Below are 25,048 nucleotides of genomic sequence, written 5' to 3'. Positions count from 1 at the left end.
AAGTCACAGCACCCTGACTTGAGAGGGTGGCCAGTGCAGTCAGGGGAAGAGGCGGAAGGGGAAGAGCAAGGCAGCTCCACCGCGAAATGCTCCAGTCCCTCCCTGTCCAGCTCCCCAGAGAGCCCGAGCTCTTCCTGCTCTGAAACCTGGGCCTGGTGGCACAGCTCCCGCCACAGACCGTGTCTCTGGGGCTCTTCGGTGCCTCGGGATGATGTGGCATATCTCTCCGAAGCATCACTTTTACTTGGTTACTTGGTGGGAGGCATTGTCTTGATTAAACATATAGGGACTTTTAATAGATGCAAGATGTATGTGGATTTTTAAGATGAAATGGGAGTATTTCAGAGATTGTGCACCTGCAGTTGTCTTTACCAACAGCCCAAGAGGCATTCACCGTCTCCCGTTGTTCACAGGTACCACTAGGATAGTGTAATGGGTATATGTGAGGGCTCTGGCGCCTGACTCCCTGAATTTGAGTCTAGACTCTGCCTGTATGACCCTGAACAAGTTATTCAACTGCTCTGTGCCTCAGTTTCCCTATCTGTGATAATGAGCCAGTATTAATAGCACTTGCCTCATAGAACACATGCGTAAAGGACACATAATAAGCACTAGGAAAGTGTTGGCTATTTTATTGTTCCCAGTGGGAAAGCCAAGAAGTGCCATGACAGATGTCACAGCCCTCGACCATCAGATCCACGCCACCTTGAGCTACCTTCTCTCCCCAACAAGAGCACTGGTAACAGTGTCTGGCTCTCAGGCATGACTGATGAGGTACAGGCACCTGCAGCTTTCTCCCAGCCCCCTCCAGGGAGGTGGGAATGAAGGCTCTGTGGAGATCCCCCCTCAGGGCTCTGCCAACTCTACAGACATCCCTTACCTGGAAGGAGCTTCCTGGCTACTTACCATCACTATCTTCCCCTTTCTCACCAACTCCTGCATATCCTCAGGGCCAAGGCTGGGACTAAAGGAAAGCAAAGTAGATGTTCAGGGCACAAAATTTAAGGAGGCTCTCACTCTCAGAGTTGTGCAAGTGGTCAGGGCTCAGTTCAAACATCTCCTCCTCCAAGAAGCCCTCCCTGAAACTCATCCATCCAAGTCTCTTTATTTTTCAAAAATTTTTTAATGTTTATTTATTTTTGAGAGAGAGAGAGAGAGAGAGAGACAGAGCATGAATGGGGTGGGGCAGAGAGAAAGGGAGACACAGAATCTGAAGCAGGCTCCAAGCTCTGAGCTGTCAGCACAGAGCCCAACGTGGGGCTCAAACTCACAAACTGTGAGATCATGACCTGAGCCGAAGCCAGACGCTTAACTGACTGAGCCACCCAGGCGCCCCATCATCCATCCAAGTCTTCTTGGACGTCCCTGATGGCTCTTACCTCCAGTCAAACTTCATTGTAACTGCCTGTTGACCTGTCAGACTCTCCACTGGGCATAAACTCCAGAAAGTCCAGGGCACATCATCCATTTTCCTCCTGTAGAGCCTCATGCTTTGCTGAGAACAGGGAAGGAGCCCAAAAAATGTTTGGTGAATAAATGTTGAATGACTCATTCTACAGGAGACCCAGCAGCCTGTGCTAATCACCCAGGTGGGGTGATGAGACGGAAAAAGAAGTGAGGAGGGAAGGAAGGGCGAAGGGTAGAGGGGAGGGAGCACTTGGATGGCTTATGGTAGAAATGCCCTTGACCCAAGGGACACACACCCAAGAAAGAGCAAAGTGCTCCCTTTTCCTCCTTCCTGACAAAACATAGCACGGTATTCTAGAACCCACTCAATCATTCCTTCATCCGTGCAGCAATCAATCCCGTACAGAACACCCAAGCATTCCACCCAAGGTGAGAGACACAGGTGGATGGGCATGCCCTCCTCCAAGTCTCCCAGGAGGCCACCATGGGCCCAGCTGTTTGTGCTTCTCACCATGCTGATTACAGGGCCCCCAGGCATGGGCCCCATGTGGCTGATGCTGGCATACTGAGTCACAGTGATCTCACTGTAGGGCTTGTGCTTCAGGAGAGGCACAGTGAGGGGCAATGAAAACAGACAAAAAAGACCAGGAGGTTGAATTAAGGCACTTTGGGCACCGCTGATCCTCGCATCCCTGGTCCCCTATCCCCTGTTCCCTCCCTTGTAAAGTCCTGAGAGGCCCCAAAATGGCCCAAAGAGAATCCCCACACTGGAAAACCTGCCTCCAAAATGGAGGGGACACAGGAGGCATCGAAATAGCAGAGAATTTGTCTGGGTTTGAACCGCCAGTGTGGCAGGTAAGTGCTGAGTGACTATGGTTGTACTGTTTGGAATCTCTTGTGCCCCAGTCCTGGCATTGTTGATGACATGCTATGACACAGTCCACAGTGGGCTTCAACAAATGCTGACTCTCTTCCCTTGAATAATGAACTATATAATTTTTCCATATAGCTTCGTAAAATTTCTTTTCGTAATTCGTATGTTGCAGTGTCTTGCCCACTTAAAAAAAAAACCAAACGATTTTCTAAGGCTGTCCTTTTGTCAATAATTATCAGAATCATTGAGCACCGGATCATTCCACTTCTGCTCAGCACAGACCCAAGTTCCATTCTGGGGACAGGTGGCACAAGGGAGGGACAACTACCCGTACCTGGGGTGTCCGGAAATGCTAACAGAAAGGGGGGAGGCCTGGGTTAGGTTGAAAGACATAAATGCGAGCAGGAAGGTGAATGGAGATGGCTGAGGTGAAGGCCAGTCCACGAAAGACCAGCTTGAGTGAGATCTGTGGTGGGAAGCATGTGGCACCCTGGGGGCCAGCAGCAAGGGTGAAGAGTTAAGAGATGTGGCAACTACAATAATCAAGGCCCAGGGGCACCTGGGGGGCTCAGTTGGTTAAGCTTCCAACTTCAGCTCAGGTCATGATCTCATGGTTTGTGAGTTCAAGTCCCACGTCAGGCTCTGTGCTGACAGCTCAGAGCCCGGAGCCTGCTTCGGATTCTGTGCCTCCCTCTCTCTCTGCCCCTCCCCTGCTCGCACTCTGTCTCTCAAAAAAGTTAATTAAAAAAAAATAATCAAGGTCCAGTTCAAAAGGGTCTTTTTTTTTAAAGTTAATGTATGTATTTACTTTTGAGGGAGAGAGTGAGCGGGGGAGGGGCAGAGAGCGAGGGAGACAGAATCCCAAGCAGGCTCCATGCTGTCAGTGCAGAGTCCACCGCGGAGCCCGAACCCAAGAACCGTGAGATCATGACCTGAGCTGAAATTAAGAGTCTGACGCTCAACGCACTAAGCCACCCAGGTGCCCCCAAAAGGACCTTTTATTCAAAATAATGGGTTTTTGTTTATCCTGGAGGTCAAAGAGAGGCACCCTCCAGCAAAAGGTCAGGTGGGAGATGGTGGAGAAGGCTTCAGGCGAGGCCACTGTGGTGACCAGGCTGATCAATTCTTAGAGCCTGCATTAGGACCATACCATGGTCAGGAATAGAAAAGAGGAAATGGGGGCGCCTGGGTGGCTCAGTCGGTTAAGCGTCCGACTTCGGCTCAGGTCGTGATCTCGCGCTCCGTGAGTTCGAGCCCCACGTCGGGCTCTGTGCTGACAGCTCAGAGCCTGGAGCCTGCTTCGGTTCTGTGTCTCCCTCTCTCTCTGACCCTCCCCCGTTCATGCTCTGTCTCTGTCTCAAAAATAAATAAACATTAAAAAAAATTTTTTTTAAAAAGAAAAGAGGAAATGGATTCAAGTGATATTTGGTTGGTAAGAACAACAAATATAGAAAGTATGCATGAGAGAAAGGGAGGCATCTAAGATAACTCCACATTTCAGGTGGCTAGACCAATGGCCATTTACCTACACAGGGAACCCAGAAGGAGTCAATTATAGTGAACTTGGCTTTATATAAAATGAACTTGAAAGGGGCACCTCGGTGGCTCAGTCAGTTAAGTGCCCAACTCTTGATCTCGGCTCAGGTCACGATCTCATGGTTTGTGAGTTCAAGCCCCTTGTCGGGCTCTGCACTGACAGCACAGAGCCTGATTGGGATTCTGTCTCTCCCTCTCTCTGCCCCTCCCCTGCTTGTTCTTTCTCTGTCTCATTCTCTCAAAATAAATACATTTTCAAAATGATAATGAAAAAAAATAAATAAATAAAATAAAATAACATAGTTTGAAATACTTGAAGGTAGCACTTGCAAGCAGCATAGGGTTCAGTGCTGAGGCCAGTGAGTAGATCCTATGTACTCCCTCTCCTTCAAGGCTCTGTTCCTCATCTGTCAAATGAGGCTGATGCCTACATCATAGAATTACTGAGCGAATATACACTAAATAAGATAGCCTTGGGAAAGCACCCAGCCCCATAGCTGGCACACAGTGCCATGAATTCCACGAATATTTATTGAACCTGGAAGTGATCATGACCATCGATGTTTCTTTGTTGGAATACCATCACCACGAATGTGTGGGCAACTTGTTCTTTTCATCATGGTCTCTTCAGGGCACCTTAGGCTAGGGGGAAAGGACTGTGGTCAAGGTTGCCAGGCGACCAGCCACCGAACTGGGAGCTCTTCATGCCCACCTCCTCAGCTCCCACCCACACGAGGGATATGCCTTGCATCTTCCCACTCCTCCCCAGCCTCGCTGCCCCAACGGGATTCCAGAGAAAAGGAGGTACTCTCCAGCCTGACTCAGGCAAACAGAGTGCTGGTTTCTGACACGCAGGCCCTGAGGCAAGTCTTGCTGTGGGAAGATAAACAGGTTTTTATTACCTCCACCTTAGGACAAAGCCTCAACCTCTGGCTGCTGTAAGAGGCTCATTCCCAGGAAGAAAAATGACCTCCAGCTGCAGTAGGTGTATGCGACACCTCCCTGGCTGGACTGTGAGCTCCTTGAAGGTAGGAAATGGGGAGGTAGGAACTGGGTCCCTCGGGTCCCCGTTTCCTCCTAGCACCTAAGCATCATGTCCACCTGAGTTCATGGCCAAGGGAGGTTTCTTGAATTTCAATTCCTTTGTGTTTGGTTTCTGCTTCGGAGCCAGGGTCTTCCACTTAAAGTGAGCAGACGCGCTCCTCAAAACTCAACAGAAAAATGTCATTCATGCAGAGTCAAGGTTAACAGGGTCCAGGGCCAACAGTTCCTGCTGTTTCCTCTTGCCCCAGCCTATGGTGCTGAGGGGCTCCGGAGTAGATTCCCAAGTCATGCCTGCGACAATGCATTAGGTCCTTCAGTAGATAAATTCAGTTCACCAGCCACCAAATGATACCACCTTGAGCAGGAAATTGAGGCAGCTCCAAGAACTTTCTCCTCCCCCCTGGTCTCAAACACGGGTCTTTGGAGCACTGGAGTAGAGCACAAGACATAGGGCCTGCTACCTGACACTCCCATGGGGGCTTGGCACTAGAAACAAGCCAATGAACACAAACCCACCTTCCTCCCCTGTGTCTTCTCCTTGCTGGGTCACCCTTGTATCCTCTGTAGCCAGTATAAAGCAGACAACTATGGGCTGATTCCCCAACTACCTATGGCCATAACACATGCTGAGCCCCATAACAGCAGTTCTGGTGTTTCAGCAAAAGGGCTGCTCCAAGACTAGCCTCCCCTCCCCTGTGGTCCCCCAGGGCTGGCTGGGCAGCCTCATTCAGTGACCAGCCCCGTCTATCTTTGCATTTGGACCAGCCTCTGATCCACCACCCACCCGCCCCCCGCTATCCCGCAGGTTGAGCAGTCAGTGATCCAAGGTCTCCACTTGGAGAACAGTCCATTTAGATTGCAGAGGTTTTGGAGGCCTGGGGACATTTTCCTAAATGAAATCCACTCCCACCCCCCACCCCCCACTTCCAGCACAGACTCCTGGTTGCCTAGCAACTGGAGAATGAGATCTGGGAAATCTGGAGCTGACTCCACAGCCCCCTGTGCCGTGATGAGCTCGGTGTGGCCCACCTAGGGGAGGGAATGTGCTGCAGCTGATAATTATCAGGGGTAACAACCATAATCCCAGACCTGCTATTATTACTGTGTTTACCAAGGAGCAATTGCTACAGAAGCTCACACCACTGGCCTTTCCCAGGCCCTCACCCTTCCCGCCCAGTGCTGACTAAGGGAGTAGAAATAGCCCCAGGCTGTTCCCAGGAGTAGAAGCCACAGCCTCAAAGTGCCCCGGGGTGTTCTGACACCGGTTCTACCACTTAAGCTGCTCCCCAAAGCTGTGAGTGGCCCCCAAAGAAGCCAGAGGAAGGATGTGAGTGAGGTTCTGGGCACACACCCTTGACCTGCGTGGGGGCAGGGAGCGTCCAGAGCTGAGAGAACCAGAGATGATGTTTGGGATCCAGGGAGGCTGGTCTTGTTAAGGGAATGCTGGGCTCTCTTTTTCCTTCCAGAAGCCGGTGGCCTGCTGTCTGCCCTCCTTTCTGAGTGGTCCACTCAAGGCCAGCTAAGGATGAGGAAGAGACGTGCAGTTGGGAATGTGAAGCCTGCCCTCCACCCCTTATTCCCTAACGCTTCTTGTCTCTTCTCCAGCTTTGTTACCTGTGGTGGGGAAGAGTAAGAGAGAATTCCGTCCAATGTCATGATCCCAACGAGGAAGCAGTACAGAGGTCTGTACAGCCAGCCCACTTGCTTCTCTCTTGGGCACCCCCCTATTTATGATCCACCAACCTAAGCTTCACTGCTGGGAAAAAAAACACCCTGACTTGCAGCAAATTTTCTGAGAATGACGTGTCACCCTTCCAGAAGGACCTCCAAGTCTGCCTTCTGTGTGAGTGCACCCTCCATGCCCTTGGTCATCCATCCTGGCTCTAGCAATCATATCCTGGTGGGTCCCACCCCTTTCCTTTGGTTTCTTTCCCCCATGAGGCAAAGACCGGAACATCCTAGAGCCTACCTGGGAAGGAAGACCATGAGGACCAACAAATCAAAGTCCTGGAATCTTAGACTGTTAAATTTTGGCATGGCATTAAATCTAACCTAATTTAATATTCCCATTTTATAGGTGAGGAAACTGAGGCCCAGAAAGGGAAAGTGGCTGTCCCACGATCACACTGCCGGTTAGTGGCAATATCAAAACTGGAGTCCAAACTTCCAGACTTCTATGCAATTGTTCTTTCCAACCTGCCCCTCAATTCTGTTTGCACTTGGGGTTCAGATCACAGAAACATAAATTTTAAACAAGCAAACAAAAACCTAGCATTGTAGGATTATATATACCAAACACTTTGAACTTAAAAAAATAAAAACATTTATACGGGCCTTATCCTATCCTCAAAGCATTATTTTCAGGTAAATGAAGTTGATGATGTTACTCTCATTGTATAGATTGGGAAACTGAGGCCAGAAAGAGTCGCCCTAAGTCACAACAAAGATGTGTTGTGGGAAGAAGTGCTCGTGTTTCCTGACTGTATCCAGTGCGCCTTCCATTGTACTCCATGGCTCCGTAAATTTAGCATTGTCACCCAAGTAACCAAACTAACCAAATGAAACTGTCATGGGGCCCCTTCCAGTGAAGACTGGCCACACAGCTGGAACAGCCATGGCATTTTAATGCTGAGCTAACATGGTTCCTCATGCAAGTCACTGGTTCCCTGAACCTCCTTCTTGAGGTGAAGCCATTTTTCCCTCTCTCCCCGTTTCTCCAAGCCCTCGGGAAAGAGCACTTCCACCTGATTCCCGCTCCCCGCTGAGAAATGAGAACCGAGAACCGAACCAGCAGTGAGAAGTGCCCGTTCAGCACTGCTGGATGCCTCTGGTGCTGCTGTCAGTGGGTGGTGGCCTCCGGTGCCTTTTGCAAACTGTGGGATGCTTACCAGGAAGCCCAGCTGGTTAGGGCAGTGACCTGCCCCTGCGTTGGCCTCCCTGCTCTGGACAAGAGTTTCTCTGCTCAGACTCTTGTAGACACTGTGATAAGGCAGTGGTTCTCAAACTTCAGAAAGCATCAAAATCACTCGGGGACGCTGGATAAGCACAGAGTGCTGAGCCCCATCCTGAGAGTTTCTGATTCAGTAGGTCTGGGGTGAGCCTGTGAATCTGCATTTCAAGTTCCCAAGGGATTCTGCCGCTGCTGACGCAAAAGTCACACTTTGAGAACCACTGAGATAAAGGACATGACTCATACAATCTGCGTCAACTACACGGGTCTGGAGTGTAGGGAAGATCAGAGAGCATGGAAAGAAGGGTCGGGACTGGGAAGGAGTCTGACTGAGGACCAGCCACCTGCATTGAAATTCAGCATGTGCAAGTGGTGTTCGCATGTGTGACTATTTAAATGCTCATCCCCAGATGAATGTAGCAATTTGGGATGGGAGCCTGAGATGAAAGGCCCTGGCAACTCAGATGATGATTCTCTCACTGCTTTCTCTCCCCCTTCTCTCCTGCACGCTCAGCTGCTTAGCTCCAGAGAAGGTCCCCTGAGCTCTGACCCCCTGGTGCCTCACAGGCAGCATGGGGCAGGGGGGAAGGGTGCAAAGCCACAGGTGTCTAAGTGCACCTGTCTACACAGCATAGAGACCTCAGGGCGAGGTGCACTGAGGAGCTCAGAGAGCAATGACTGGTGATTTACTGGCCAGATGGGAACAGGACCCAGATGGATGGCTGAAGAGGGAGATGCCTGGTAGGAACAAGGAGAAGGCGGGGGCAGCCCAGCCCATCCACTGCTGTCATCTGCTGGCGACTGCCCCTCTCCCCTCCTGGGCTCCTTCAGAGGGCAGAGCCAAGGCCAGATGTCTGCCAGATTTCTAAAAGGGCAGGAATCTACCCCGTTGGGAGGTGGAAGGGGGCAGGGTGGCTCTGGGAAAAGGGGCCACCTCTGTGGTGGAGTTCAGACATTCATCCTGGCCCCAACCTCCTGTCTCCCCTGCTCCCTTGGGGTCAGGAAGCCTGGGAGAAGAGAGAAAGATAATCTCTCTGCAAATGGGTGAGCGTGGATTCTCAGAGCACGAGATGCCAAAGAGGGTGGGAAGCAGGGGCCTTACAGCTCAAAGTAGTGACTAAATGCCAAGAAAGCTGACCCAGCCCTCCTGAGTCATTTCCCAAAGAGCTTCCCAGTAGCCAATGGGCCTACCGTGCCCAGAGCCTGCTTTACCTATAGGCTGAGGAGGCATATAGTGTATAATCTAAGGGGGAGACAGGCAGATTACCTCCCCCGGGTCTCCCCCCAGGTCTCTCTCCCATCACCAACAGTAGGCCAGAAATTAGCGTTCATTGCTTTGGGACTTAAGTTATTTCGGAGGGGATGAATGGGGGGGTGGGGGCGGGAACATAAAAACCCAGATTCTTCTTTGAGGCAAAAGAATGCCATCTGGGAGAGAGTATGGGGTTGATAAGAAAGCAAGTGAGGTCAGAAAGAGAACTTGAGAAGTCCCTACCCTGCCCTGCCCCACCATGAGGAGGCCCTGCACATGTGGCCTGATACTTGTACCAGAGGAGCATCTCAGACATGCCGCCCCTGGCCCCGTGAGCAATATGTTTGGCCACCTCCCTGCCTCCACACCCTTGACTCTTTCCACCTCCCACCTGTCAGGTATGTTGCAAGACTCCCTTGACCAATGTTTACATAATGCTCCAAAGAATGACCCAGTTGCCAAACACCTGAGTCATCTGGCCTAGTCACCCTTTGCTTATCTGGTCTGGCCCTCCCACCAGAGTGGAGATCACACTCAGCAACATTTTTCACAGGGCCTCACCAACCAGGAGGCCAAGCAGGCTTCCTAGACCTGCCTTTGTACAAAGACAGGTGGTAGGAAGAGAAAGAAACCTTTAGTGAGTCCCTAATATACAAGCCACTGGAGCAGACACTCTTGCATATATTACGTTATCAAATGTCACAGAACCTGTGAGGCTCTGCGATACTCATTTTCCAGCTGAGGCAACAGAAGCAGAGAGGTTAGATGGTTTGACCCAAAGACAGAGCTAGTGAGCAGCAGAGCCAGGAGTGGAACCCAGTTGTCTTTACCTAGGTCTCCCCAAAAGCAGAGCCTGAGGGGCACCTGGCTGGCTGAGTCGGTAGAGCGTGAGACCCTTGATCTCAGAGTCATGAGTTCTAGTCTGACGTTGGTGATAGACTTTACTTCAAAAAAGTGGTTTTTGTTGTGTTTTGTTTTGTTTTGTTTTAATTACAAAAGGCAGAGCCTGAGACAAAGGTTTATATGCAAGTAGTGCATTTGGGTACGTGACCCAAGAAGGCAGAAACAGGGAAGGAGAGAGAGCCAATACAGGAGAAGCTGTTCCTAAGGGCTGGCTGGTTGCCAGTCCTATGGGGGCCATCTGAGAATACTTGGAAACACATCTCAAAATCATTCAAGAGGAAAAGTGGGGGAGAGCATTTATCCATTGTCCACCGTTCTCCATTGACCGAGAGTTGCCCCACAACATTAGCTCCTCTGTATCCTCTTTTTTTTTCAACGTTTATTTATTTTTGGGACAGAGAGAGACAGAGCATGAACAGGGGAGGGGCAGAGAGAGAGGGAGACACAGAATCAGAAACAGGCTCCAGGCTCTGAGCCATCAGCCCAGAGCCTGACGCGGGGCTCAAACTCACGGACCGCGAGATCGTGACCTGGCTGAAGTCGGACGCTTAACCGACTGCGCCACCCAGGCGCCCCTGTATCCTCTTTTTTAAGCGGGCTCCACACTCACAAACCTGAAATCAAGGGTCACACACTCTAGCATCCGCGCCAGCCAGGTGCCCCAGCTCCTCTGTATACTTGTACATACACAAGCCTGGGAGTCGTGCACAGAACTAGTCCCAGCAGCAGAGGCTGGAAGTAGATTCTTCACAGCACAGGCTTGAAGCGGTACCTAAGGGTGATGGTTCTGGAGACAAGCCCCACCACAGCCCCACATCATCCTACGTATGATGAGTAACTTACACAGGGTCACCAGGGCGCCCAGGGGAAGAGCCAAAATGTGAATCACAGTGCGTGACTTCCAACTCTTCATTCAACAAATATTTATTACAGGCCCCCTGTGTGCCAGACCCTGGGGTTCGGCAGGAACAAGAAAGGCAAGATCCTTGTGCTTATGGGGCGTAAATTCTGAGGACACAGACGATTAGCAACTAAACAAATAAACAAGTGCTGATTGTATATCAGGCACTGTGCTGAGCACTGGGAAATCCCAGAAGAAATTGGTTTCTTGTCAGGGAGTCAGAGGAGCAAAGTGCCATCATCTAATTTGGTAGCCTCTATGATCAGGGTATGCATACTCTCATCTAGAACACAGAGAAAGGGCATCTTACTCCAGACAGGGGAGTGGGTGGGGGGGGACATTAGGAAAGGTCCTCTGGAAAAGATGAGACACAAGTTCTTCTGAAGGCCTCTCTGGAGTGGGGGAAGGGATAGGTGCACTCCAGGGAGACAGAACAGCCCAGGTGAAGACAGAGAGGAATGAGAGTATGCCATGCTCTGGAAAACCACAAGTCACTGAGGGCGACTGGAGGGTGCCATGTACAGAATGGCGTCAAATGGTGAATGAGGAAAGGTAGGCAGGAAACAGACCACAAAGACTTGAGTACCTACCACTGAAGTGTTTGGATTTAATTCTGAAAGTGAAGGCAAGCCTCTGTTGGTGCCCTAAGCCCAATTAGCTCTTGAAGGTCTCAGTCAAGACTGGAGGTAAAAACCAGTCAGCAAAGAGACAGGCCACAATGGCCCTGGAGGGCCCGAGAATGGCTGGATCTGAGCTGCCTGGGTTACATGGCAACAGCTCAGCTCTCCACACTTGATGAGGCACAGTGGGCTCACTCCCGATCATTCTGCCCAGTGCCCCAGCCTCAAAGTTCTTCTAAGGCTGCAGAGTCCATCTCTACCCCACCTCTTTCAGCTTCCAGCTCACCCCCCCTCCTCCTCAGCCTTGCCTCTTGTGGGCAGAATTCCAAGGGCTGTTGCTCAGGGACACTGTGACATTGAGGACCATGAGTTTAGATAAGGTGCCTCTGGCTCTCCTTTGGTTTGCGTGAAATACCTACCGGGGCTTTGCAGCTGAACCCCACCACTGAGAGCTAAAACCAGAAAAGCAACCAGCATCTGGCTGCATCCCTCGCAGAGGCCCATCACATCCATCATCTGGGCAGGAGAAGAGCTTCCTGCAGCCCACAGTGGCATCCCGCAACTCCCCTGCAGAGCCCTTGTCAAACTGAGCCCCTGGCTTCCGTTCATTCTTCAAAGCAAAGAACCCTGTGATGATCTGAACGCAGACACGAGCGAAACTCCCAGCAGCAGCCTTCCTGTCCTCAAATTCAGGACAGAAAAAATGAAATCCCATGCCAGCATCCTCCCATCCAAGAGAGGCTCTGACAGGACCCAGGCTCAGCCTCGGAGTCCTTCAGCAATGGGGGATGGCGTGAAGACAGCAAAACCAGCTCCTAACCCTAGCCCTGGTGTTTGGATTTTTCTCCTTTGACTTGACCCTCCCCCCGGCAAAATCCCCTGCTCCCTGATCCTGCTCCTTCAGGCCCTTGGTCTGCACTGGGTGGCCCTTTCCTGTGCCTGTGTCTATTCCTTACAGCAGATGGTGATCCACAGCTTCATCATCCCCACAGAGAGAGTATTTGTCCCACCCAAAGATGCAGGCTAAGAGGAGTCACGGTTAAGGGAGAGTGGGTACCCCTCCTCTCTCTCTGCAAGTCAGGTCCTTCCACAGCTACAGGACACGACCCCCTGAAGGACATTCTGGCCACAAGATGCTGAACACATCCACGGCTCAGAAGGGGGTGGAAGGAGGAGGCTCTCCAGGGCTCACACAAACCTAAGCCAACAAGGCAGAGCTTGCCATCCCCAAGGATGCCAAGAACTCTAATGAAACGGACTCCTGAGTTGCTCTCTTGAACACAGAAGCAAATTAGAATCCTTGCGACCCCTCCCTTCCTCCGTTCACCATCCAGCAGTGTCACGTGCACCCCACCCTGCTGCTGGAGGTCCTGAGAGTCTTACAGATGCAAAGACTCTGCGGCAGGGGGTGGGGGGTGGGGATGCTACTGAGCCCACCGCCCCCCCCGCCCCCCTCCCCCCAGCCAGGGAAGGAGCTCCTAGGTCTTAGCAGAACTCCTCTTGCCAAAGATGGGAAAAGAAGAATGGGCCCCTGAGCTGATTCCAGGCCGCCCAAGGGCTGGGATATCATCTTTCACCACAGCCATGGCAAGCCCCCACCTGCTCCGTCCTCAGGCTCCTGATGGGAGCCAACAAAACAGATCTGTCTCTATAAGGCCTGGGCCCTCTAACTGACACGTCTCATCTTTTCAAAAGACCAAGAGAGATTAAACCTCCCAGTCTCTTCTTGGATCTCAGTGACAGATTTTTCTGATTCACCTCATTACCTCCTCCTACAGGGGCCCATTCATTTCCACCTCATTTTCCTCCCGGTTCTCATTCGTGTCCCCAGCCTAGCATATCCTGACAGGCGGGCTCAATCCTCACTCAGCTTTCACCCTCACAGACACTGCCCCACTCCCTCGGCACTTCTCTCTGGATTAATAAGGTTTCTCTTTTCTGCCCCTCTCCTTCAGATCAAGCCCTGGAAATCTTTCAATCCAGCATTTCAGCAAGAAACAAACCACAGGGCAACAGTGTAAGAGGATGCTGACCACCAGGCTTTGACTGAGAACTAATGGGGGACAGGACCTCTCACTCTGGCCTGGACCTCTTCCAGCCTTGGTTTGCTTTGAGTGTTGGTGGCCTCTGCAAAGATTTTCAACCCCACCATTCACATCTCTGAATCTCCCACAGCATCAAGCAGAGCAGCAGGACGAAGTACACACTCGTAAATAATTGAAAAGAATCCCTATAAAGTTTGAACTCATTCATTGAACACTGCCTAGGATTATTAGTATATTCCAAAATTGCAAGCTCCTGGAGTTAGAAGGGACCATGGGAGTCATTAGTTCATCCCCCACCCCAGCACCACCCCCCCAGCAGGTGCTACAGGGTTTCTGACAGACGGACATCTAGCCTAGACTCTTTGATCATCTTCAGGACCATGACTGCCTAAGGAAGCCCAGCCCCATCATAGTTGAGGTCTCTGGTTATGAGAAAATCCTTTCTACTATTTGCCAGAAATCTCCCCTCCCCACTGCTGCATCCCATACACCTCCACACAATGACCACAAAACTGTTAGTAGGGCTTATTTCCTGGGAGAGTGTAAGTTCCCTGAGGCACTAACTCAGTGCCCCCAGTGAAGTGCCCAGGGAAAATTGGCTTGCAGATTGGTTTGCTAATTGACGGTGGTAGCAAATTCCCTCTAGAACGCCAGATGAGTAAGACAGGAGGAAAGGAAGCCAAGCCCCACAGCTCTGCCCACACTAGTCCCAACTCCATGTAGCCAGGTCTCTACTCCTTCGAATCTTCCTCCACCAATGAGATAGCAACTTAAAACCAAAAGAAACACGAAAGGATCCTAGTTCTTGAGCCCCCCCTTCCTGACCCTCACCCGGGCCATCAGAGTGCTGTTGATAACACTTTCCCACTAGAAGGACACACTTAACAGACAGGGCAAGGATAAGCTTCCCCAAAATGAGCAAATGAAAACCCACTCCCTCTGGCCCCTGCTCAGTGTTCAGGACTCTGTTAACTAATCCAGAAAATGGGAACACAAACAGCAGGTTAACTTTGGACTACGTTTCAGACAAGGTCTTCCAAAGCACAGATCCATTTTTTTTTTTTTTCATTCTGAGGCTTTCCCAGAACAAGATGCCACATGTACAGCCAGAAACCTGGTTGGCAGTTTTGTAGGCATTTGGATATTAAGTGAATGGGGATACAAAGACACACTATGCAAATAATAGTCACAGGACAAACCTCTTTCAGTCTATAACTAAGCACCTTGCCTGTGTTCCTGGGGCCTAAGATTTGGGCCAAGCTCAGAAAAAGAGTGGAGGAAATGGAGAGCAATACTGATGAGTATTTCTTTCCTAAGAGACAACTGAGTTTTAATGATAAAAAGGACCAAGTAGGGATAATAATAATGGTTGAGATGAGGTAGTGTTAAGTGGTAGATCTTTACAAACTATAAAGCCCTATATAAATATGAAGTATTATAGACTATAAGAGCAAATTCACACCTACGAGTTCCTCCTGAAGTGTTAGATACATACTCCTTACCTGCGGCATAGTTTTACCCTGGGAAATACATTTTTTATGAAAATACATTACAAAAAATAAAAGCTGACTTTGTTGGACAACAAAAAAGACAAAAGAAAATGGATACATTAAAAATGTATCCACAGCATATTGAACTCTGCCCACCTCTCTTAAATATGTCCACCAAATCCTCTGACTGTCCCCTCCAGGCTAAGGCAGGCAGTCCCAGCCGGTTTCTCAGAGATGGCAGCATAACCTTGGCTCTGGGATGGCCTTGGGCATGGCTTCACCGAGCTAAAAAGGAAAGAAGTTAAAACAATGCAAAGCCCTCCCACCGGATTCCATTTCTTCTGTTGGCCACTTCCTTCCTTCCCTCCTTTTTCCTTCCCTTCCTGCTGGAGCTACTCTGCCCCACCTTCCTTCCTGGGGAGGAGGACCTGCCCTTTCCTCTTCTAGGGCTGGTGCCAAAGGGATGAACAATGTGATGTCGAGGGGGGGGCAGGGACAGGGGTGAAGGGAGTCCAGAGGTGGGAAGAGGCAGATGGTGTATGAACTAAAAAGTGACCAAGCAGAGGTGGACTGAGATGTTTACTCAAGTTGCATTTCAAGGGTCTCTGGCCAGTTCCCAGAAGTTTCCTTTACTTGAGTTTCCAAGCAAAGAGACTGCTAAGGGCAGTAGCAATAGAACTCCCACACTCCCAACTACAGCCACACCCACGGGACCCAAATAATGTGATTTCAGGGTCACAGAAAAAAGGGTGGTGTCAGAGAAATACAAAGGGGACTCAACCTAGGTAGCCATTCGCAATCTCTCTTCTGCTGTGAGAAAAGTGGAAAAGAGGGGCGCCTGGGTGGCGCAGTCGGTTGGGCGTCCGACTTCAGCCAGGTCACGATCTCGCGGTCCGTGAGTTCGAGCCCCGCGTCGGGCTCTGGCCTGATGGCTCGGAGCCTGGAGCCTGTTTCCGATTCTGTGTCTCCCTCTCTCTCTGCCCCTCCCCCGTTCATGTTCTGTCTCTCTCTGTCCCAAAGATAAATAAACGTTGAAAAAAAAAAATTTTTTTTTTTTTTTTTTTTTTTAAAGAAAAGTGGAAAAGAAACTGGGAAAGGGGCAAATGTCAAGAGGATTTCTGGAAATCTTGAAGAGGCTGAGGACAGAAAGTAGGTTCTGATAGGAAGGGGAGTGGATAATAGAAAAGGTAATGCGAAGCTGAAAAATACGAGGGGGAGTGGGGTCAGTCGCCCTTTTAACAAATGTATTAAGCTACCAAATTTGATGACATAGTGGAAGAGGGTCAAGGTCAAACAGAGTCGGTTGTTCAGGGCAAAGCTTTGGAGTGAGGGCCAAACTTAAGGTGGCGAGCACAAGAGAGAAGGCTTTCCAGAAGGCAGTTGTGAGGGATGGAAGGGTGAGAGATGAAGGCGAGAATGGAAAGAAATCAAAGTGTCCATCGAGTGAAGGGAGCGCCCGGCTTCGTCTAGCGAGGGCGGCGGCGGGGGCAGCACGTGCAGCCCGGAGCGCCTCAGGCAGCCAGGCTCCCAGCCGAGGAGGGTCCGGGAGGAGGCGCGACGCGCAGGGGGATGGGGGGTAGGGGCGACGGCCCGGGCCCTCCGATTAGCCGGGCCTCTTGCCTGCGGGCCCCGCGCTACAGAAGGAGTGCATTGTTAGGTCCCAGGCCGCAGCAGATTGCCGCTGTCCTGCAATACCCTCGCACCCTGGCACCGCGCCACTGGCACCGCCCGGGGTTGGAAATAGCTGCGCCGTTCCCATGGCGACGAGGCGGCGACAAGGCAGCGACTCCGCCCCCGCCCGTTCGTCCTCCCGGGGCCCTGCCCGCCCCGCCCGCTGCGCAGCCCCGCCGGCCCCTGCGGCGGCGGCCTCCCCTTCACCTGAGCGCCCCCCCTCCCGGTAACCCAGGCAACGGTGGCCGCGGAGCGCGGGAGGCCCCTCCGAACTCGGCCCGGCCCCGCCTCCGCCCTCACCGCCCGCGGCGCTCCGCGCTCCGCCCCCGCCCCGGCCGGCTCTCGCGAGGGAGGGGCCCGGCCGCAGGCGCCGCGGGAACCGACGCAGGAAGCCTCTCCTCCTCTCGGGCGGCCCGGCCCGGAAAGGCGGGAGCAGGGTAGGAAGCTCCGCGGCGGCGGAGGCTGCGGGAGCGCCCGTGCGGGCCGTACAGTCTCCCCCGGAGCCTCCCTCGGCCCCGCCTGACTTCCCGGCCCCTCGAAATCCTCCCCAGATCTCCCCGCCCGTCTTCCTGGGACGGAAGGAGACCTTGGCGGAGGTTCCTCGGCCTGCTCGGCCAGATTAAAGAGGGGGCCGGAAAATAAGGCCCTCTCGTGTCCGAGGGCCGGGGTCGGAGAAACCGGGAAGTGTGGGTCAAGAGGGCTCTCGGCTGGAGGGGAAGGGCCGAAATGGGAATCGCTGTCGGGGGCCGGGGTCGTGCTTTCCAGACAGCCCCCTCCCCAAATGTACTGCATCCCGTGCGGGGGGGTGGGGGAGGGGGGCGGGAAACTGCCAGTTGCTCAGTGCTAGAATTATCGCTCCCCCCACCCCAAGGTTTCGACCGTGCAGGACCCTCGCGCATTTTGTTTGTCGGTGTGGTGAGAAGGAAGTGTTGCAGATCCCGAAAGAGTGTCTTCAGCTTCCAGGGTGACTGGGTCAGAATTGAGACTTTCTGACCGATCAAACAGCGGCGGGAGGAAAGGGGCAGACCAGAGAAATTTCCATTTATCCCGTCTTCCTTAAGGGGCAGAGTCTACCCCTGGCTTCCTTGGAATGTGAACTCCTGCAGGGTAGAGCCCCTGGCACATAGAAGGTTCTGAACTAAATTAAGGTTTAGTGAATGGATCCGGTTAAAACCAGATCGTGCCTCCCGTCATTCAGTTGTTCTAGGTAGGCAGGGCATCTCAAGGAAATACACCAAGAAAGTATTAAAGTTCCTTAAAATTTGGTCTCAAATCAAACAAACATAATAAAATAATAACTTTGCATTTGTAAAGTCCTTTCCTCTAGGAACCTCACCACCTTCCATATATTCTACTCCAAACTCCATAAAATTTAGAGCCAGAAGGAAAGATTCATAAGGAGCAAATAAATCTAGAGTCTGGACTATCTACGGTCCTAGCAGAGGAGCTAAAGAGGTAGACTGTGGTCCTTAGAGCCCTGTGTTTTCTTTGAAGTGGTATGGCGATTACATTGCATGGTGGAGTTTGGGAGTGAACAGCCAAGGACCTAGGCATGAGATTTGCTGCACCCGTTAGGCCTAAGTTTCCTCATCTGTGAAATGGTTGTTGTGAAGATGGGTTGAGTTAATGTATGAGATATTCTTCATAAGCTATAGGATATGCCAAACAAGTGCTTTAGTTATTGGGACATCTACAAATCGGTATACAAGCCATGGTTCATGCAAAGTGCTTTCCCAAGCTTGCAAGATCTTTAGCTTGCAAGTGTAGCTTGCAAAGTGCTTTCCCAAGCTTTAGCTGGTTATTTCTGCAAATAATTCTAATAAGATACAGACTACCCCCTTCCAGTCTCCTCTGAATGGGACAATTCAGTCCGAGAGAGATTCAGTTGTTTTTGGAGGACCACTCCTATACCCTTGACTTAATTTGGCAAACACTAGAGGACTTCCTTTTTACTTCTTAGCCTAAAAGGCAGCTCCAGGTACTATATACTCCAAGTGTAGGCACCAAAACCCAAGCCCAGAAGAGCAGCACCAATAAGAGACAAGGGATTATAAAAGAGTAAATGTTGATACCGGACCAAAAAGACAATCTATTGTCCATAGAGCAAAACAACAAACAGGGTGCCTGGACTCAGGAGGGTGCCAGTTGGGAGACATGGGGGGCAAGGCTGAAGGGTTCTATATGCTATTGAATCTCCTTTAATGTCACTATGGACTGAATTGCATCCCCACTAGCATTTCCCCTTGTATATGTTGAAGCCCTAACTCGCAGTGTGACTATATCTGGAGATACGGTCTTTAGGAGGTAATTCAAGTTAAGTGGGTTCGTAAGAACTGTAGTCCTATACTAAGAGGAAAAGAGAGGGGCAACCCCGGGGGGCTCAGTCAGTTGAGCGTCCTACTTCCACTCAGCTCGTGATCTCGCGGTTTGGGAGTTTGGGAGTTCGAGCCCCACGTGGGGCTTGCTGCTGTCAGCAAAGAGCCCACTCCAGATTCGCTGTCCCAATCTCTCTCTGCCTGTCCCTACTTGTGCTCTCACTCTCTCTCAAAAATAAATAAGCATTAAAAAAAAAGAGAGAGAGAGGAAAAGAGAGATCTTCAACCACCACTACCATGCAAGGACACAATGAGAAAGCTGTCATCTGCGAGCCAGGAAGAGAGCCCTCACTGGAACCAACCGTGCCGGCACCCTGGTCTCAGACTTCCATTCCCCGAAACTGTGAGCAAATACATTTCTTTTGTTGAAGCCACCCAGCCTGTGGTAGTTTGTTATGGCAGTCTGAGCAGACTAAGACAGATACGTGTTCGCTTGGAGCTGAGCACCCCTCCTACCACCCCCACCACCTGGCGTTTTGTTCAGCACTTCCACGGTTGTCTCCTTTTTAATTCGTAACCGTGTGAGTTGGAATTGGCAGGATTTATTTTCAAGTGAGAAGCTGAAACTCAGAATGATTAAATGACTCGCTGCAAGTCATACAGAATGTGAATGGCCGAACCAGGACTTGAGTCTCCCCAGACAGCATCTAGTCAACTAATGCTAAGTACTTACCGCATGCTAGGTTCTGATCTAGATCATGGAGATGGAAAGATGAAGGTCGTTTTTGCAGTGGGGGGGGGCACATGTGAACAAATAATTACAGCAAGGAGAAGGGTCTGCAAGGATTAATTGCCACCACAGGTATATGGGGAAAGTGGTCCAGGCAGAGGACTCTTGGCTAAACACCGTCTGTTGGGGAAGCCACAAGTATTGCTGACAGCAGGGTATGGTGGAGGGAAGGAAGGGGCAGAGATGCCCCAGATGCCACTGGAGACACTGTTCCTCCTACCTAAGGACTCTGGTTATCTCCCCAGGGCCTTGGCCAAAGGGGAGAACAAACTGGAACAGAGATCAAGGTGAAGAGTCCTTAAGGACCTAATAACCCTAAGGAGAAGCAACAGTAAACTAGGTTAGGTTTATATTGCCATTCTATAGTAAATTATCTTTGTTTGTGTGTTTGTTTGACCTGAGGTCTCCCAAGGGTTAGTTTATTGTAGCCTTAACCATTTGTAAATAAGTGATAATGTGCTTTAATTAGGAGAAGATATGAATTGCATACCTATGGCTTTTACTAGCAAGGTGTCCACGAATTCACAGGTCCCCAGAGGCACAAAATCTTAACTTCGGTCAATTCATGATCATCCCTTGCATGGAAATGCAGATGAGGACCCTAGTGAATGAAGGGACTAACAGCTCTCTGTCCCCTTCCGGGAATATTAGTTTAAATTCTTGCCAGTTATAGTCAGATACAAGGATTCACTTCTCTTCTGCTGTTTTCTTCCTGAGCACAAGTTGCATATTTGTGTTTGTCACGTCTTTAGTCCACTCAGACTTGGGGGATTTATTAAATCATAGCACTCAAATGCCCTCCCTGGGGGAGGGACTGTCGGTTGGGGAAGAAACGAGCCCAGCAGAACTACTTGCACTTCAAGCCCCTCTCCCAGAAAGCAGGTAACCAGGCCTGCCCCCCTCCCTGGGGTACAGGTTCTGAGCACCAGGCCAACAGCCAATTTAAGGGCTGGTTCTGGGATTTCAATACCTCTGTCTGCCTGGGACCAAATGAAGACTATCACCTCTACCTCACTGGAGACCTCATTAGAACTTGAACTCTGGTCTTTGTTCCTTCCCAGTGGGTTCAATGTGGTGGAGAAGGTGAGGGTAAAGGGGGGTCGGGAAGCCCACAGCTCCCAGAGCAGCGGGAGTCCGACAGCCTCTGAGAACTGGGAGTGAGTAAACAACCAATTACCTATAGGACAGCCAGTAACCAGAGAAGTGGCTGAAATGATGTGATTCTACTCACTGCCTGTGAGGATGGCTGCCTTCGTTCAAGCCCTGCTCCCACCCAGCTTCTCAAGACTAATTTCACCACCCTCTGCCTACTTTCCAAGTGAGATTCCGCCCTCACTGGAAGCAAGATTCCAGGGCTGAGAGGCAGAAGGCTCTATTCTGGCTACATTCTTCCCAGCTTGGCCATTGTCAACATCACTGCATTTCATCTATGTTGTGAGAAGGGGAAAGAATCAGATGGCATTTCTACCCTCCCCACTCCAACACCCCTTAAAGCCTTTGAATCCTTTGGGGGAAGAGAATTTAGGAAGAAAGAGGTGATTCAGAATTTGCTTCTTAGAAACTGGAGTGGGAACCCAGCTGGGCTGCAGGAAGTGTGGGGTCAGAGCAAAAGAAGCCTCACATTCCTTTCTCTCTTTTGGCTGTGAGCTCCCTCCTACCTGCTGCCTCTAGGCTAGTCCCCCCAACCCCTCTTTTTTTTTTTTTTTTAACATTCTCTGGTTCAGCTGATATCAGTGCAAATCCTCACCGAAAGGCTTCTACATATATAAGATTAAGGTCTAGCACTTATCTGCAAAGAACTTACAATCTAGGGAGGTAAGGAATTTCATGCAACTAAAAAACATGTACATAAATAGCAATATGAGGCAATGTACAATAGATGTACATTTGGAGAATTGCCACTGTGGCTATTAGCCCCAGGGATTTCTCACCTGGATGACTGAGGAGCCCTCTATGTGGCCCCTGCCTCAGCCTGCCTCATCCTTCCTCTTCTTCCACTCCCAGTCCTGGCTCCACACTATAGCCAATGATGGATCTACATGTAAATCTGAGTGGGTCCCACCCCTGGTGGGACTCTCTTGACTCTCCCACATCTTTCCAGATGAAACCAAACCCCTCCTGTGGCATGCCTAGCCTTTTGTAATCTGACCTCTCCTAATCCTTGGCACCACATCCCACTCTATACCCATGTTCCAACCAGAATAAAGCATTTGCAATATCCAGATTCTACCAGCTCTTTGGCCTCAGGGCCTTTGCACATGCAGCTCCATCTGCCTGAACTGTTTTTTTCTCTTACTTTCCATTTGGCTAACTCCCAGTTTGTCTTTTGGGACTCGGCACAGAAATAACTTCCTCTTCCCAGGACTCCTTCCTTGACACTGTCTGGGTTAAGCATCCCTCATCAATATTCCTGCATCACCATAGTATTAAGCCAAATTGTAATGAGTTTTCCATTGCTCTTTCCCCTAGACATTAAATTCCTTAACTCAACGTTGTACCACAATAACTGATGGCTGAATGAAAAGCTGAATGGCAGACAGAGGAGTTCATAGAGAATGTGGAAAGTCATTAGAGGCTTTTGATTCAGAGACTGAGAACATCGCCAAAACCATATTGTAAGATGAGTAGTCTCTTAGTTACCAGGTTGGTGGGTGGGGGGAGGTTGTTGAAGGATAGGGGAGAATAGATCGAAGTAATAAGGGCTTGACGTAAAGAATAAAGAAGGTGACAGTGAGGAGCAGGAATGGAAATGAGCTTTACAGGAAGTAATGCTAGAAGCGTTAGCAAGTGTTTAAATGTGTCGGCAAAAGAGGGAGATGAGTCTAAGGTCTGCAGCCCTGGTGTCCGAGGGAACTTGAGAAGCACAGAGAAGTCAGGAGAAGGCTCTGGATGCAGGTAGCAGTGGGGAAAGGGCCACCAGGGAATCTGTGAGAGAAGATGATCCGTTTGTTTTTAGAAATAGCTTCAGGGGCACCTGGGTGGCTCAGCCGGTTGAGCGTCTGACTTTGGCTCGGGTCATGATCTCACGGCTCGTGAGTTCGAGCCCCGTGTTGGGCTCTGTGCTGACAGCTCGGAGCCTGGAGCCTGAAGCTTCGGCTTCTGTGTCTCCCTCTCTCTCTGCCCCTAACCCACTCGCATTCTGTCTCTGTCTCTCTCAAAAATAAATAAACATTAAAAAAAAGAAAGAAAGAAATAGCTTCAGCTAATTAGGACAGAAAGCAACCGGACTGAAGGAATTTTGAGCTCTGGGTTGAATTTTATCTCTGGGTAGTCTAGGCAGACAAAGACTAACAAGTTAGGGCCTCATCTTAACCTTTCAGAAAATTGGGGTGAAGGTCCAACCATGATGTTGCTTTGTGACTATTTTTGCTTTAGCATAAAAGGATGCCACTACCAAGTAGAGCTATTAATTCTTTTGCATTCTTCCCCACCCCCGTTCCAGAAGACTTTGCTGGGGGATAATGCTGTTTCTCCATCTGGACAGGGCTATGTTTTACCAAACACACTGCACTTCTCAGTCCATTACCTTCTCCTCCTTCTCACATTCTTCCTGTTTTCTGACTCTGCGTTTATTTTAGTTTTGTGTTTCTTTTGAAATCACCACAGACATCTGTCTCTCTTGCCTTCCCCATGCGTCCACCCCTCTCCTCTCCCACTCCTATTCTCATCATTGCCTGAAGAGACCCAAAACTGCTCGGCTTCCCTCCTTCTTCTCTCAGTATCCGGAGCCTCTTTGTTGGGCAAGTCTCAACCCGTTCTCAGCCTCAGACTAATCCTCCATAACACTGAAAATGACAGATGAGGTCAGACTTTGCTTGGGAGGGAAGGAAGAGAAAATTTCTTACCCAGGAAAACCACACTCATTCATAACTGGCTTTCCAAATGAGAACAGACTAGAAGGGTGTGTGTGTGTGTGTGTGTGTGTGTGTGTGTGTGTTTCTGCTGACAAGAACCCCAGATTCTGCTTTCCTCATACCACATGCCCACATGTTCTGATGTTTTGGACTCCTGATATGTAAAGAGGATGAAGCATCAGAAACGTAGATCTTTAGATGAGTAGCTGGCGGCACTAGGGTTTGGGAGAGTGATCCTTTACCATCCAGGATCCTCTCTCAGTTTGTCACCTTGCCAACTGGTATGCAGGAGTTTAAGCTGCAAGTCTTTGGGGGCTGGGAATGAGGAAGACAATGCAGGCTGCTGATACTAACAAGGTCCCTGGAGTGATTTATTAGTGTCTCCAGTCTCCTTTTATTTGACAGGAGAAGAAAAAGAAAGTGTTTCTTCCTTCTGATAAGAGATGCATACTTAGCAGTTTATATATTCAAACCCCATTCACCTCAGTTCAGTTGTCTCTGGTTGGTTCTGTCTTAAGAAATGTACAGGCCCTTTCAATTGACCGAACATCCTCTCTAGCTATCCTTCTCGTTCTCTTTTGCCTTTTATGCCAGATTTCTTGGAGGAAGCTGGAGCCTCCACATCCTTCCCTCCACACTTTATAATTGGATTTTTTCCTCCTGTCTTCTACCAGAAACTTTCTCAAAATTCGCCAGTAACTATCCTCAGTTTGGTGACCTTTTTCTTTGTTCTTGCTCTCCTTGACTGTTCTGTTGCCCATCTTCCTTGGCTCTACTCCCACCTTGCCACACACTGTCCCTGCTACCAATGTCCTCTTCCTACTCCAGCCCTTACCTCCAGGCTTCCCCTTTATTACATCCTTAGCTACTGCCCTTCTCTCTTGCTTGGAGAGTTTCTTTATGCTCTCAGATTTAAGGACCATCTCTAAACTTTGCTATGCCCTGGAGAGCAGCATATGAAAAGCAACACACACACACACACACACACACACACAAACACACACACACGCACGCACGCGCGCCTGCAGGCAGTACCCTAAGGCATCATGAAGGAAGGAATAGCGTGGGGGAGCTAGGCCTTGAGTGATCTCAAGCTGAGAAGTTTACACTTGACCCTGAGATCAGTGGAAATACCTGCTTTTTAAACTTTAATGTGCAAATCACCTCAGAACCTTGTTAAAATGCAGATTTAGTAGTCTGGGGTAGGGCCTGAGATCCACATTTCTGGTAAACTCCCAGATGATACCCATGTTGCTGGTCCATGGACCATACTTTGAGAAGCAAGGGGCTAGATCACACTTCATACTGTCAGGTTTTCGGGGGGCGGGGGGGGGGCAGTGTCTGTGTTGTTTTTGTAACTCATCTGGAATGAAATCCAACTTGAGAACCAGGACGC

The 25,048-nt window shown here is 50.2% G+C and overlaps 1 long non-coding RNA gene across 1 annotated transcript; it reads left to right on the top strand.

Annotated features, from left to right (window-relative positions):
* The first annotated feature begins 4,648 nt into the window (after positions 1–4,648).
* Positions 4,649–13,767, top strand: LOC123584916. The gene is made up of 3 exons (XR_006705744.1): positions 4,649–4,845; positions 6,467–6,543; positions 13,443–13,767. It is a non-coding gene; the product is annotated as an uncharacterized LOC123584916 (long non-coding RNA).
* Positions 13,768–25,048: the final 11,281 nt, after the last annotated feature.

The sequence above is a fragment of the Leopardus geoffroyi genome, chromosome C3, assembly GCF_018350155.1.
Source record: "Leopardus geoffroyi isolate Oge1 chromosome C3, O.geoffroyi_Oge1_pat1.0, whole genome shotgun sequence".
NCBI lineage: Eukaryota > Metazoa > Chordata > Mammalia > Carnivora > Felidae > Leopardus > Leopardus geoffroyi.
This window is presented reverse-complemented; position numbering and strand designations above follow the sequence as displayed.